Source organism: Anas acuta, chromosome 1, assembly GCF_963932015.1.
Source record: "Anas acuta chromosome 1, bAnaAcu1.1, whole genome shotgun sequence".
NCBI classification, from domain to species: domain Eukaryota; kingdom Metazoa; phylum Chordata; class Aves; order Anseriformes; family Anatidae; genus Anas; species Anas acuta.
The window spans coordinates 185,971,790-185,987,455 of NC_088979.1; the positions used below are offsets into that span (position 1 = coordinate 185,971,790).

The following is a 15,666-nucleotide window of genomic DNA, read 5'->3' on the forward strand; positions in this document are numbered from 1 at the left end:
ATTTATGTATCCTCAGTCTTACTGATCACCAGCTCTTTTCTTTTCTGTTTGTAATGATAATGAATGCAGCTTTAAAGGAGGCCAACCATTAACCTTCACTCATTAGAACTGCTTAATTCTTTCTGTTGCCACTAGTTGCCTCTGCTTCTGTGGGATTAGCCTATATTTCTGATGATGAGAAAGAGTTGTTTAATTCATGAATACCACATATTTTATTTAGAACTTAAGGTGGCTCCATCTATACATACCCTCAGATGAAGTCCCTTTCATAGGTCTCAAGTCTTTAATAACAGTTAATCAAACTGTCCATAGTAGAGATGTATATTGCCATATGGCTTGCTTTGTCTTCCAAAAGGGTAAGTTAATGCACATTTTATACCAATTCAGAGACCCATACTTTTAGTAAATTTATTTGTAAACAAAATAACATTTAGAGTTTTACATAGAAATCTCAAATGTTGATTCTTCATCTGACGGTAAACTGGTAGGTAGTTCAGAGGAGAGAGCTCAGATACACTGTGGACCAGTGACTGTATCTTACCATGAAAGCTGGGGAACTTTTTTATTACAAAAAGGCTAGTGTAATACTATAGCCAAAAGGTAGTAGATGCAGCTGAGAGGAAAGGCTGTGATTATTCTGTCAGTAATAAATGAAAGAAGAGAGTTTTGAGAAGATAGTATCATTGTTGAATCTCATGAAATCTTGGCATTTCACATTATGGCCATAAAGGCCATAATGTGAAATTGTGCGCAGGCAGGGCGAGCAGGAAGGGCATATGAACCCCTCCGGTAATGGCAGCCTCCCGTTAGCTAGGCTGCAATGATCTCCACCAGGCACAGTGCTCTCTCCAGGAAAACAGTACACACCCAGACTGACAACCCGTCCAAAAATGCGGCAGTTCAGGTCACTGGATGCAGGGAGTGTCTGAGCCTGTTTCTGCCATCAGCTGGAGGCAGAGAAACTGCGTGCGTGATGTATGAGCAGGTGGATGATCTGGTCTGCACAGTGGCAGAGCTCAAGGAGGAGGTGGAGAGGTTGAGGGATATCAGGGAGTGTGAGCGGGAGATAGACTTGTGGAGCAACTCCCTGCAGGGCCTCAAGGAGAGGTACCAGGGTGAGACACCACAAATGGGTGTGGATCCCCTGCCCTGTCACCGTCGGGCAGAGGGAGGGGATCTGGGATTTGAGGAGGAATGGAGACAGGTCCCTGCTCGACATGGCAGGCGATGCCCTCCCCTTCCGGCCCTGCCTTCCCAGGTGCCCTTATGCAACAGGTTTGAGGCCCTGGAGCTTGATAGACTGGTAGCTGAAGAAAAGGTAGAAAGCATACCCAGGAGGATGCCTAGGGCGAGGAAGTCGACTCCACGCCTCAGGACTGCCTCCACCAAGAAAGACAGAAGGGTTATTGTTGTGGGAGACTCTATTCTCAGGGGAACAGAGGGCCCTATTTGTCAGCCTGACCCTACCCGTAGGGAAGTCTGCTGCCTCCCTAGGGCCAGGGTCAGGGACATTGGCAGAAAGTTTCCCAACCTGATTCGCCCCTCTGACTATTCTCCTCTTTTGATAGTCCAGGCGGGCAGTGATGACATTGAAGAGAGAAGCCTCAAGGCTATCAAACAGGACTTTAGGCGGATAGGATGATTAGTGGAGGAAGTGGGAGTACAGGTGGTGTTTTTATCTATCCCTATGGTGGCAGGGAGGGGTACAGAGAGGACACGGAAAGCCCACCTGATAAACACATGGCTCAGAGGCTGGTGCCAGCACAGAAATCTTGTTTTTTTGACCATGGGGCGCTTTACTTGGCACCCAGCCTGATGGCCGCTGACGAGTCCCTATCTCTAAGGGGAAAACAGATCCTGGGCCAGGAGCTGGCGGGGCTCATTGAGAGGGTTTTAAACTAGGTAAGATGGGGGATGGGGCTGAAACAAGGCTTGTTGGAGCTGTGCCAGGGGGAACAATGGCAAGGCTGGGGGGTAAGGCAATGGCCCAGCTGAAGTGCATCTACACCAATGCATGCAGCATGGGTAACAAACAGGAGGAGCTGGAAGCCATCGTGCAGCAGGCAGGCTATGACTTGGTTGCCATCACGGAGACGTGGTGGGACCAGTCTCATGACTGGAGTGCTGCAATGCCTGGCTATAAGCTCTTCAGAAGGGACAGACAGCACAGAAGGGGTGGTGGTATGGCTCTATATATTAGAGAATCTTTCGATGTTGTGGAACTCAAGACTGGGAATGACAAGGTTGAGTCCCTGTGGGTTAGGATCGGCGGGAAGGCCAACAAAGCTAGCATCCTGGTGGGGGTCTGTTATAGACCACCAAACCAGGATGAGGAGGCGGATGAGGAGTTCTACAGGCAGCTGACAGAAGTTGCGAAATCATCGATGCTTGTTCTCGTGGGGGACTTCAACTTCCCTGACATATCCTGGAAGCACAACACAGCCCAGAGAAAGCAGTCTAGGAGAGCGTGGAAGATAGCTTCCTGACGCAGCTGGTTAGTGAGCCTACCTGGGGTGGTGCCCCGCTAGACCTTCTCTTCACAAACAGAGAAGGACTGGTGGAGGATGTGGTTGTCACAAGCTGTCTTGGGCAGAGTGACCACGAAATGGTGGAGTTCTCTATTCTAGGTGAGGCCAGGAAGGGGACCAGTAAAACCGCTGTATTGGACTTCCGGAGGGCTGACTTTGTGCTGTTGAGGACACTGGTTGGTAGAGTCCCTTGGGAGGCGATTCTGAAGGGCAGAGGGGTCCAGGAAGGCTGGGCGCTCTTCAAGAAGGAAATCTTAATGACACAGGAGCGGACTGTCCCCACGTGCCCAAAGACGAGCCAGTGGGGAAGAAGACCGGCCTGGCTCAACAGAGAGTTGCAGCTTGAGTTTAGGAGAAAAAAGAGGGTTTATAATCTTTGGAAAAAAGGGCAGGCCACTGAGGAGGACTATAAGGGTGTTGCGAGGCTGTGCAGGGACATAATTAGAAAGGCCAAAGCTCATCTAGAGCTCAATCTGGCTACTGCTGTTAAAGACAACAAAAAATCTTTTTCATACATCAGTACAAAATGGAGGACTAAGGAGAATCTCCATCCTTTACTGGATGTGGGGAGAAACCTTGTTACAAAAGATGAAGAAAAGGCGGAGGTGCTTAATGCCTTCTTTGCCTCAGCCTTTAGCGGCAATACTGGTTGTTCTCTGGATACCCAGTACCCTGAGCTGGCGGAAGGGGATGGGGAGCAGAATGTGACCCTCACTATCCACAAAGAAATGGTTGGCGACCTGCTATGGCACTTGGATGTGCGCAAGTTGATGGGGCTGGATGGGATCCAGCCGAGGGTACTGAGAGAACTAACAGAGGAGCTGGCCAAGCCACTTACCATCATTTATCAGCAGTCCTGGCTATCAGGGGAGGTCCCAGTTGACTGTCGGCTAGCAAACGTGATGCCCATCTACAAGAAGGGCTGGAGGGCAGACCCAGGGAACTATAGGCCTGTCAGTTTGACCTCAGTGCCAGGGAAGCTCATGGAGCAGATTATCTTGAGAGTCATCACACAGCACTTGCAGGGTAAGCAGGCGATCAGGCCCAGTCAGCATGGGTTTATGAAAGGCAGGTCCTGCTTGACGAACCTGATCTCCTTCTATGACAAAGTGGCGTGCTTGGTGGATGAGGGAAAGGCTGTGGATGTGGTCTACATTGACTTCAGCAAGGCTTTTGACACCGTCTCCCACAGCATTCTCCTCAAGAAACTGGCTGCTCTTGGCTTGGACTGGTGCACGCTTCGTTGGGTTAGAAACTGGCTGGATAGCCGGGCCCAAAGAGTCGTGGTGAATGGAGTCAAGTCCAGTTGGAGGCCGGTCACCAGTGGCACACCTCAGGGCTCGGTGCTGGGGCCAGTCCTCTTTAACATCTTCATCAATGATCTGGACGAGGGCATTGAGTGCACCCTCAGTAAGTTCGCAGATGACACCAAGCTAGGTGCGTGTGTCGATCTGCTCGAGGGTAGGAAGGCTCTGCAGGAGGATCTGGATAGGCTGCACCGATGGGCTGAGGTCAACTGCATGAAGTTCAACAAGGCCAAGTGCTGGGTCCTGCACCTGGGGCGCAATAACCCCAAACAGAGCTACAGGCTGGGAGATGAGTGGTTGGAAAGCTGCCTGGTGGAGAAGGACCTGGGAGTATTGATTGATAGTTGGCTGAATATGAGCCAGCAGTGTGCTCAGGTGGCCAAGAAAGCCAACGGCATCCTGGCTTGTATAAGAAACAGTGTGGCTAGCAGGGCTAGGGAAGCGATTATCCCCCTGTACTCGACTCTGGTGAGGCTGCACCTCAACTACTGTGTTCAGTTTTGGGCCCCTCACTACAAGAAGGAGATCGAGGTGCTTGAGCGGGTCCAGAGAAGGGCAACGAAGCTGGCGAGGGGTCTGGAGAACAAGTCCTACGAGGAGCGGCTGAAGGAGCTGGGCTTGTTCAGCCTGGAGAAAAGGAGGCTCAGGGGTGACCTTATCGCTCTTTATAATTACATTAAAGGAGGCTGTAGCGAGGTGGGGGTTGTTCTGTTCTCCCACGTGCCTGGTGACAGGACGAGGGGGAATGGGCTAAAGTTGCGCCAGGGGAGTTTTAGGTTGGATGTTAGGAAGAACTTCTTTACCGAAAGGGTTGTTAGACATTGGAATGGGCTGCCCAGGGAAGTGGTGGAGTCACCATCCCTGGAAGTCTTTAAAAGACATTTAGATGTAGAGCTTAGGGATATGGTTTAGTGGAGGACTTGTTAGTGTTAGGTCAGAGGTTGGACTCGATGATCTTGAGGTCTCTTCCAACCTAGACAATTCTGTGATTCTGTGATTCTGTGATATATCCACATCTGCAAACAGTTCTGGACCCTGTCAGGTCTTTCAGCATCATTTTCATCATTTTGATTTGTAATCCAAATTTTATTATTTCTCTTTTCCTTTTTTCTCACCACCTGCCAAAACAGATGGAGAGAAAGAGAATCAATGCTTTTCCTAATTGAGGAACCTGAGCTTGTCAAAAGTAATATCCTCTCTGTCCTTATGATATGTGATGAGTCTCTAAACTTTTTCCTGTAATGAAAAGTGCAAGAACAGAAACTAGCAAAACATGAAACTGATCACTACACACAGAACAGTGTAGGTCTGAGATATTCTTTGGACAAGCCAACTTCTCTGTCCCTCTGTAGTGAGTATTACTTGCTTAGATAGCCATGGAGCAGCACGCCATAAGATGGGTGGCAGTGGTCTTTCTACTCTTCACTACCACATACCCTGGAAGGCTCTGGAGAGACCTCACTGCAGTCTTCTAGTACTTGAAGAGAGTGTATAAACAGAAAGGGGAATGCCTGTTTATACGTGTTGGTAGTGATAGGACAAGAGGGAATACTCTTAGTTTACTAAGACAGAGGAGATGTAGGTTGGAAATTAGGAGAATGTTTTTCACTCAGAGGATGGTGAGGGACTGGAACAGGTTGCCCAGGGAGGTTGTGGATGCCCCATCCCTGGAAGCATTCAAGACCAGGCTTGCTGTGACTGTGGGCAGCCTGCTTTAGTGGTTGGAAACCCTGCCCAGAGCAGGGGGGATGAAACTAGATGATCCTTAAGGTCCTTTTCAACCCAGGCCATTCTATGATCCTATGGTTCTATGAAATATAATATCAAGAATCATGGAATCACAGAATCATAGAATGGTTTAGGTTGGAAGGGATCCTAAAGTTCATCTAGTTCCAAACCTACTGTTGTGGTCAGGACCACCTCCCACTAAATCAGGTTGTTCAAAGCCCCATTCAACCTGGCCTTGAACACTTCCAGGGATGGAAGCTTCTCTGGGCAACCTGTTCCAGTCCCTCACAATCATCATGGTAAAGAATTTCTTCCTTATACATAGTCTAAATCTATCCTCTTTTAGTTTAAAGCCATTGTCCCTTGTCATATCAGTACACTCCCTGACAAAGTGTCCTTCCCCAGCTTTCCCCCTTTAGGTACTGGAAGGCTGCAATAAGGTCTACCCAAAGCCTTCTCTTCTCCAGGTTGAACAAGCTCAACTTCCTCAGACTGTCTTAGTAGGAGACATGCTCCCATCCTCCGATAATTTTTGTGGCCCTCCTCTGGACTTGTTCTAATACATCCATGTCTTTCTTGTGCTGGGGACACCAGAGATGAATACACTGCTGCAGGTGGGGTCCCAAGAGAGCAAAGGAGAATCACCTCCCTCAGCCTGCTGGCCATGCTTCTTTGGATGCAGCCCAGGATACAGTTGGCTTTCTGGGCTGCAAGCACACATTGCTGGTTCATGTTGAGCTTCTCATCAACCAACACCCCAGAGCCTTCTCATCAGGGCTGCTCTTAATCCATTCTCCACCCACCCTGTATTTGTGCTTGGGATCGCCCCGGCCCAGGTGCAGGTCCTTGTACTTGGCCTTGTTGTACTTCATGCAGTTCACCCAGGCTCACCTCTCAAGCTTATCCGGGTCCCTCTGGATGGCATCCCTTCCCTCCAGCATGTTGACTGCACCACACAGCTCGGTGTCATTGGCAAACTTGCTGAGTGTGCACAAATACCTTAAGAAGAACAAGTACACTTTTATATTCATTGCTTCTGGGAACCACATTCTTCGAACACTGACATCCCTCACCTTAGCAATTGCCTCATTAATTTCAGCTAGGAGTTGGTATTACAGGTATTATTTGTCCTTGCAGATTTAACTGCTGAGTAAAGAATTACATATATATGGACTAATGATGTGTTGAGACCACTACTTACTGACAGCAAACATTACATCCTTTAGTAAGATGGGGTTCACAGGTCCCTGCATCTATAACCAAATCTCTATTATCTGTGCTCTGTAATCTGATCAATGGTCTGTTACCCCCATATTTTAGCCGTCAACACTGTGATTTTTAATTAAAGTTAGCCATTTGTGTGAAATGATTACTCTGTTCATTATCTTGACAATTTCATTATTGTATCAGGTAAAATAAAACATTTATAGCAAGGGAAAAATATATGAGGTATTGTAAGGTTCAAGGAGGTTCATCACGATAGTTGGCTAAGGCTGTTATCATTAACATCAATAGAACAGGTCACAGTTCCTGGTATGCCACATGTCAGTTATCTCCTTTTAAATGAATTATACATGTATTCATTAAAATTCCCCAAGTGCTATGAGAATATGAACATTATAAGAATTGCTACCCTGCTTGTGCATTCACAGTCATGATTTGCATGTGCAGTGGAGGCTAGAAGGATTTAACTATGCAAGACTTTGCTTGCATGATAATGCTTTTAGGAGCTTTGTTGAGTGTTCCACATTCCATATGCATAAGTTGTTTGTGTGACTTTAACCTTACATCAGCTGAGAATTCTGGAATCCAGCTTTGCTTTTTATTTTTTGGAGGTGTTCTTCTATGTAATTCTACATGAATCTCTGGGAGAAAAGGACTGCATGCCTTGAGAAGTAACCAAGAATTTACTCATGTTTGGATCTGGGAGCTTGTATGGGAGGATAAAAAAGAGGGAAGCACATCATAAACATGTAGATGACCATGTTGATTAAAAGTTACCTACATGCTAACTTGTCCGATGCAGGAAAGAAAGTTGTTATTACCACCCTTTAAATGAGAATGGCTGCTGTTGTCCTTATGCTGATCTGTCAACAACACCTTAGTTTGCAAAGTCAGTCTCATAGGTATCGAGTATACGGAGACATTGATACATGACCTCTCTGTCACCTTAGAATGCCTTGAGGCTGTTTCTGCTGTGTGTGTTGCTCTGACACTCGATTTTAAGATATTTTGACTACTGACAAAAAACATGCATTGGAGTTCAGTTGTCATTTTTCCTTCAGATGAGAGGCAAGAGAAAGGACAGGAACTAGAGACAGAAGGGAAAGCATGTGAAGAGTTTGGGCTGGGTTTCTGAGCATCAGGGAAATGATGTTGTTTCTACTGAAGTGTTCACCTTTGTTGTTCTGGAGGACATGGTAATAATTATCTCAGCATTGTATGTTATTTTTCTTTGTAGTTATTAATAAGCTTGTAGAGACTATTTGTTTGTTTATCTTTCCCCACAAGGAGAAGTTTCAAAACATTTCAGTGAGAAAGTTTTGCAGCAATGATGTTAAGAAAAGGTACATCTGTATTCCAGCTCATAGTTTCCTCCAGCCTATTTACATTTCACAGATGTCCATCATCTTCACACTGAATTTGCTCCTTCTCCAACTCTTGTGCTACAAAGTCCAGTTATAGCTTTTTGTTTTCAGGAATTCAAACACCTCATATATCTGACTTTCTGAGTAAGTACTCAAGTTACATGCTAAATGCATAAAAGATAGAAACTTAATGGCATCCAGTGGGCTTCTAACAAAGTGTTATATTATCAGCATTAAACAACAGTTATTGGTTCAGAGCTTATTCTAGATTTTGCAGACATTTATATGTTTATACCCAGACTCTAAATCAGAACTGTTTACTTAGAAAACTGATGTTTGCATGTTCACACAGAGACATTTATCTGCTAGGAACCATTTCAAGGCTCTAGGGAATTAGGTGATTCTAGATTGTATACAGGGGAGCTCTTCCCATTTGCCATACAGTTTGTTGATGTTCCAACAGGCTTCCCAAATAGCAGGATTCCAGGATGAAGTGACTGAAGTGACAAGTTCCCAAGTAAATTATGAATTGACTAGAGTTTAGGAACTACAAGAACTTCAATAACCTTTTTATTTTTTATTATTATTATTTTAATACTATTCTCCATGTTTTTGAGTTCTCCATAATAGCCTTTTTCACATCTTCATTTCAAAATCATCTGTCTAAACTCCTGAAAACTGTGATGCTGGTCCTATGTGCTTCAGATTCTGATTGTAATGATCTCACTGTTGTCATGCGTTGTATGCACTACCCATGGGTCCTTGCTTAAATTTTAATTTGCTTTCATACCTACAGTTTTTGACCGGCATTTGAGATTCCCTGTACTTGTGCCAGTGTGCCTGTGATTGCCATTTAACTCGAATAAGTCTGCCTCTCCTTTGTTGGAGTGGTATTGTTTAGATACCCTGTAGCATCACAAATATTAGTAAGTGTTTATGCTTATGATATTGAATTAAATCCTCTTTGTCTATAAGTCAAAGCCTATGGCAGATTCAAGCTGTTCTGGAGTAGATGGACCTAAGTGTGATAGTGTCAGTCACAACAGATGGCTCTAGAAACCTATGTTTTGACTACTGCACAGAGTTTTACGTTTCTTAAATTCAGACTCATGTCACCTCCTGTTTCTGCCTTTAGGTTTCCACCCATTTCTACATTAATAGAGGATAGATTTAGGGTATTAAAGCACAGCTGATGACTTCAACTCTCATTTCTTGCCTCTGACCATAATCATTTTTTGCCTTCCCTGGCTATTTGTTCTTCTGACAGTATCTCAATTCCTACTTTATTCCAAGTTGGAAGAACTGTTTGTATACTATGGAAAAGTGGTAGAAAACCTAATTTTTTTTTTTTTTTGGTCCTTTTTTTAAAAAAAAAAATCTGGGTAAATTAGTTTTTTTTTTTTTTTTTCTTTTTTTTTACTGTGTTTACTAGGTAAATTTGACATGACAGCATTTTCAGTATTGCTTTTTCATAAAAAATAACAACAGTTTAACACTGTATAAGAATATATAAGCAAGAAAACCATAGAAAATTACAAAGCACAATGTCATCAGACATCTTCCACATAGGTTATTCTCTGTGTTTTTTTTTGCAGAGGTAACAAGATGTATACAATGCATAAGGTATAAAATGCACAATCCAATGCTACCCTGGTACTGCACTGAAAACATGTAGATATACAGATACATGATGTAACAATAAAAATAAATAATAAAAACAAATACAAACACATAAAACATAAAATAAAGAAATAATAAAAAAGAAAAAAAGCCTTCCTGCCACCAGAAAATGCTTTTGTCAACAGGAGGAAGCTTTTATCAAATGTAGCAGCAACACTAGGAATGTTATTTGGTTTTAGAAAATCTTGCAAAATAAGGTTTTTACATCATGAAAACGAGTAGGTTTTCATGAAGAACACTTGTCAATATTATGTCAATAAAAATATAAACAATTCATGATGGAAAATTATTTGCCAGAGGAGAATTAGAATATGATGCTCTCTACTCCATGTCTGTGGAATAGAGACTCATCATTTGTAATGATCAGAGGGAAAGTATTATAATAGCTTAACAACATTACAGAAATGTAAATGGAAAGCAAAGCAAAACAAAATAAAACAAAACACCACAGACAGCAAAGAAAAACAAACCGAAATAAAAACAACTGTGGACTTACTCTCAGAAGCTTCTAAATATCATTTACTTCTTAGAATCACTGAAAAAAAAAAAGCAAAGAAATAACAGAAAGCTGGTTAGTAGGAAATTATTTATCAGTTAGTTAACGTTCTTATTTTTCTATAACTAAAACATTCTATAACTAGCTGTATATAAATAACTATATTCATTTCAATGTCTAAAACATTCAGAAGAAAAACACAAACATAAACAAATATATATTAAAACCTGATAAGCCCCCTGCTTCTATTCTTAAAACTCCTCAGTGTTAAGTAGCTCTCAGAAGAAGAAGAAAAAAAAACAAACAACAACAACAAAAAAACACTAATAAGAAACATTATGGTCTTTGCAGGAGAAGAGGTGATGAAATGAAAAAAAAAAAATACAAGAAAAAAAAAAAAGGAAAAAAAAACACATGGAGCCTAATCCCTACTGTCCTTTTCTCTTGTCTAGATTGCTGTTACTTTCTAAGGACACTCACAGAATACTGAAATCACTTTGAATTGCATCTATAGGAACCAAGAAAAATTAAATTTCTTGAGTCTCTCTGAACACTGAAGCTACATTCTTCCTCTCAAAAGAAACTGTTAAAGAGGGAAATGTAGATGGGGAAGAATCAATATCAGAATGCTACCCAACAACAATGCAGCTGAAGACTCTCACATAGTTCAATGCATGGCTGTGATTTGTGGCTGCTGTATTTTCTCATTTTTCCACAAAGGCTGTATAAGGTGAGCCATTATTCTGTTCCTCATGACTGCCCTACTGCATAGCCACAGGCTGGAAGAATTTAGGAAGTTTCACCATTATGGATTATCTCAAGTTCTTTCAACAAGACAGAAACTAGTAGGTCTTTGGAGGATTGCTACTGAGTATATCAAAACATTGAAGGATAGAAACTACCAGGTTAGTGAAACAGACCATGAAGCTATTATAAAATATAGAAGAGAATTCAGCTTTCAGGTTTACTGAATGCATTCTCCACATATTCCTGATCCCACCATTAAAGAAATCAACCAACCAACCAAGAAACTATCCCCTCCCCCCCCTTACCGCCAAAACAACAACAACAACAACACTGAAACTGCTGTAGAGTAGAACTGTTGTATTTAATTTCTAAATTTATCTAGACACTTTGTAATGTTAAATAGGCTCCATCATAAAGCTATCTAATCTAAACTATTAAGCTGGTATTTTTTTACACTCCTTAATGAGGCAAAGAGTGAATTAAAATGAAGTCTATGCAGTACTTACTCACTGACCTTCGTTCCTTATCAACCTTTTTTCAGCCTTGAGAAAATTTTGTGCATCTGGTCATTTATGTTCCATTTTTTAGAACATTTAACTTGCAAGGTAAAACATGGAATTAATATACTTCTTTTGTATCTTAGTATGATAAGACATTAACAGTAAAAGGCTATTTTTTCATGTTAATTGAGTTTTGTGTTGTTGATGACTCATCTTTGAATAAATATATATATTAATATATATATAATTGCACGTAGGCTGGAGGTCTTGTTGAATTATACAAACATGGATATACAACACAGATCAAATAAACATTTCCTCAGGAAGAACAGGCCTCAAAAGCAGAGGGTTTTTATTTTGTTCTGTTGATTTTTAAGACAACACAGAAATAATGAACAAATGAGGAGAAGCCACATTGTAGCCATTAAGAGTTATCTATTGATAATGTTGTCTGCTATAGAAATGTTGGTGTATTTGATGGGAAAAAATCAATGGAAATATACTGAGATGTAATTGTGACATGGATCTCCTATTCACCTTAATGAATTAGGTAGAAGTTTTGTGGGCTGCACTTTTAAGTTTCAGATAGTTTCTTTAATGGAAACTTTAAGCACACTTATAGCTTCTAAACTACACTTTATTTTTATTTTTAATTTTTATTTATTTATTTATTTATTTATTTTGGATGAGGTTTCTGGCTACTTGACTCAGATGGAATGTTTGTGTACATGTCTACTGGAAAATGTGTAGAATTCTAGAAGAAAGTGACTATATGGCATATATGGCAGCTAAAGTGAGGTTTTAGAAATTGTCTATTATATTTATTAAATGGAAAGACAAAATTTCATGGCAACTAAAGTTATTCCAAATAACTAAAGTGTATTCCAAATATACATTTGGAATAACAATGGGTCTTACAGTTTTGAATGTACTTGTACAGTAATAGAACAGAATTCAATTAAAATAATTGAGTTGAACTATTGTGAAAGAACTCAGTTTCTTGGGATTAAAAGTGTAGATAAGAAATCTAGGTAATGATAAATTCAAATTATCTATATTATATACATGTATGTTATATATATACAAATACACCTGAATAAATATTAACTTACAAATGTTTAATAAACTACCTAGTATGTATGGAGATCATACTGCCATTAGAATTGCTTGCTTTCACTAGCAGGTTGGAGTTAGTTTGTAATGTTTAGAAACACTGACTTTTAATCTGAGAGGAAAACATGCAATGTCAAGTTTCATGTTGGAGTTATATAAAATAGTTAGCCCAATAGAAGAAAAGCAAGGAGAAATCTGCTAACATAGTCACAACTCTTATAAATAACACCTCACATATTTCAGAATTGTAAATGGTCAAAGCATGTCCTCAAGTTTTAGTTAAAAACAGGCACTTCTCTCATCTCTATATAAAGCAGGATCATGCTGGGACAAAGCACTTCTAAAACAGTGGATTATTCTGATTCTGATTAGACTAATTTCAATTTTTTTCATTCCAAGTATCAGATATAACCCTACTGAATTTATAAGAGTGACATGATTTTAACCTTAATAACACTTCTACAGATATAAATCAGATAATTATCACATTTGATAAAGACTTCTATTTTGCATAGAAATCGTTCAAATGAGTAAGCAAGGAGCATGACCTCTTAAGACAGTATTGAAAACAAGTTATTTTTTCTTATCTTGTATGAATAAATCAGAAACAGGCACACCTGTGTGGCCCTGTATACAGGGAGACAAATGCCCTTGTGAAAAGGCATAGGTGCTCACAAATGGGATCCACATCAGCAGTTCTCTGGAGTTAGTGAAGGCAAAGGGAAGCTGAAGAAGCTCAGTCTAAGGATTTGGCAGTGTTTGCCTTTGTGAAAATGGGATTTAAATTTGTTATCAAAATGATACTGCTTTTTTTTTTTTTTTTTTTTTTATGACAGACTGACAGACCACTTAGAGTGGCATTAATCTCCTACCATTTTAGCTATGGAAAAGACAGATGTTCGGGCTAGGTGCTCTTTTTGGCTGTGACTCTCACAAAGTGGGGGACAATTTTCCTATGAATTTATTTCTGTCCATTAAGGAACTCCATTAGGTTAAATATCTTGCCAGTGAAAATTCAGAAAGGTGAGTATTTTTTTCTTATTGTAAAGAAGCAGTCTCCATTTTAGATTTTCTAACCTTTATGACATAGTCATTACTTCATAAACTATGACATTTCCTGCAGTATTGTCTCTGAGGTTTTAATCCTGAACCCGTTACAGTCTGTGACAGAGCATTCTATACATTTTCTTTGTAAATGAGGCCTCACTGTCCCTGCCAGTCTCCACTTCCAGGGAGGTGCCCAGGGCTGTGAGGATGAAAACTTTCATCAACCACATATACATTTTGTATAGATATCTCAGCGCTCTTTTTAAAACTTGCATCCAGAAAAGGAAGCTTTAGGAACATAGACATCTTTCTTTAAAAAGTAAATGTACCAACTTCCTCTTAATCGTAGAAAAATATGTTGTTCTGGAAGAAATATCAACAAAAACTAACACAGTGGGGAAAAAAATAATTTAAAAAGAATTTTGTAGCTGGTTAACAAACCAGAAAGAAAAGAGAAAAATAATGAATATAGAAATTAGTGAGAAAAGCATTTCTAATTTAAATGAGAGAATAAAACATAGATTCTATATTTCTTCCAGGACTGCATTTTCATAACTACTTTAAAATAGTCTTTAACAGTGGAAAAATAATTTAATGAAGATGATTAAAATGTCCAGGAGAATAATATACTTCGCTGTGCAATAAATATCTTATTTTTGAAAGAATTTCTGAATAATTTTATGAATTAGTTAGTTTATATTTCTCTGAGATTTTAAAAAGAGAAGAAAAAGAAAGCCACAGATGGTACATTGTGAGTAATATCTGGAATGAAATATTGTTTGATGGAGAAACATTATGGGTTAATTTGTTTCCAGTAATCCTTTATTCTAAATGAAAATAGGGCTGAAGAATATTGTTAGAATTTCACTTTGATGGAAACTTTCTATGTTCACAGCAGTCTAGAATATACACTACTTTTCTACAAAATGTTAAGTTCTTATTTTTAACTTATATATTGAACTTATGAACTCAGAACTATATTCAGTGTTGGAAATTTAGAGAATTATTTTAATTTTATAGGAATCATATAAGTTCACATCCTTAGAATTAAACATCCAGCTTTACTATAGGGCAATAGGTTAAACTTTCTGAAAACAGAAACGATCAATGCATTTGTCAAGTGTTTGACTGTTAATGCAAGTACATTACTCCCACTACACTACAGGCAAAACCAGTGACCCCTAGAGGGTCACAAATGGAAAGTGTCGTGGTTTTACCCGGCCGGCAGCTAAACACCACGCAGCCATTCGCTCACCCTCCCCCCTCCCTCTCTGGGACGGGGGAGAGAAATGGAAAGTGAAGCCCGTAAGTTGAGATAAAGACAGTTTAATAAGACAGGAAAATAATAATAACAAAATAATAATAACAATAATAATAATAATAATACAATGGTGATAATAGGAAAGTAATAATAGTATGTACAAACAAGTGATGCACAATGCAATTGCTCACCGCTCGCTGACCGATGCCCAGCTTAACCCCGAGCAGTCCGGCCCCCTCCCCCCGGCTAGCCACCCCTATATATTGTTTAGCATGACGTCAGATGGTATGGAATACCCCTTTGGCTAGTTTGGGTCACCTGTCCTGGGTCTGTCCCCTCCCAGCTCTTACTGCACCCCCAGCCTGCCTGTTGGCAGGACAGAGCAAAAGGCTGAGATGTCCTTGGCTTGGTATAAGCACTGCTCTGCAACAATTAAAACATCGGGGTGTTATCAGCACTCTTCTCATCCTAAGCCAAAACACAGCATTCCACCAGCTACTAGGAAGAAAATTAATTCTGTTCTAACTGAAACCAGGACAGAAAGTTAGATGCAGTTTTCACATTTGATAATAACTTGTACATACCTCAAAATGCCTTCTGAAGGCACGATTTTCTAATTATCTTTAATGAGCTGAATGTCTGCAAAAGATGAATCTTTGTAATACCTGGAA

At 40.5% G+C, this 15,666-nt stretch overlaps 1 long non-coding RNA gene across 1 annotated transcript in view; it reads right to left on the reverse strand.

The window, feature by feature from the left end:
• Positions 1-15,435, reverse strand: part of LOC137849758 (uncharacterized) — a 59,965-nt gene extending 44,530 nt beyond the window's left edge. The window contains exons 1-2 of the long non-coding RNA XR_011092062.1: positions 15,187-15,435; positions 10,328-10,366 (exon numbers count right to left, since the gene is read on the reverse strand). This is a non-coding gene — a long non-coding RNA (uncharacterized lncRNA). The remainder of the gene's footprint in view (positions 1-10,327; positions 10,367-15,186) is intronic.
• Between the last annotated feature and the right edge of the window lie 231 nt (positions 15,436-15,666).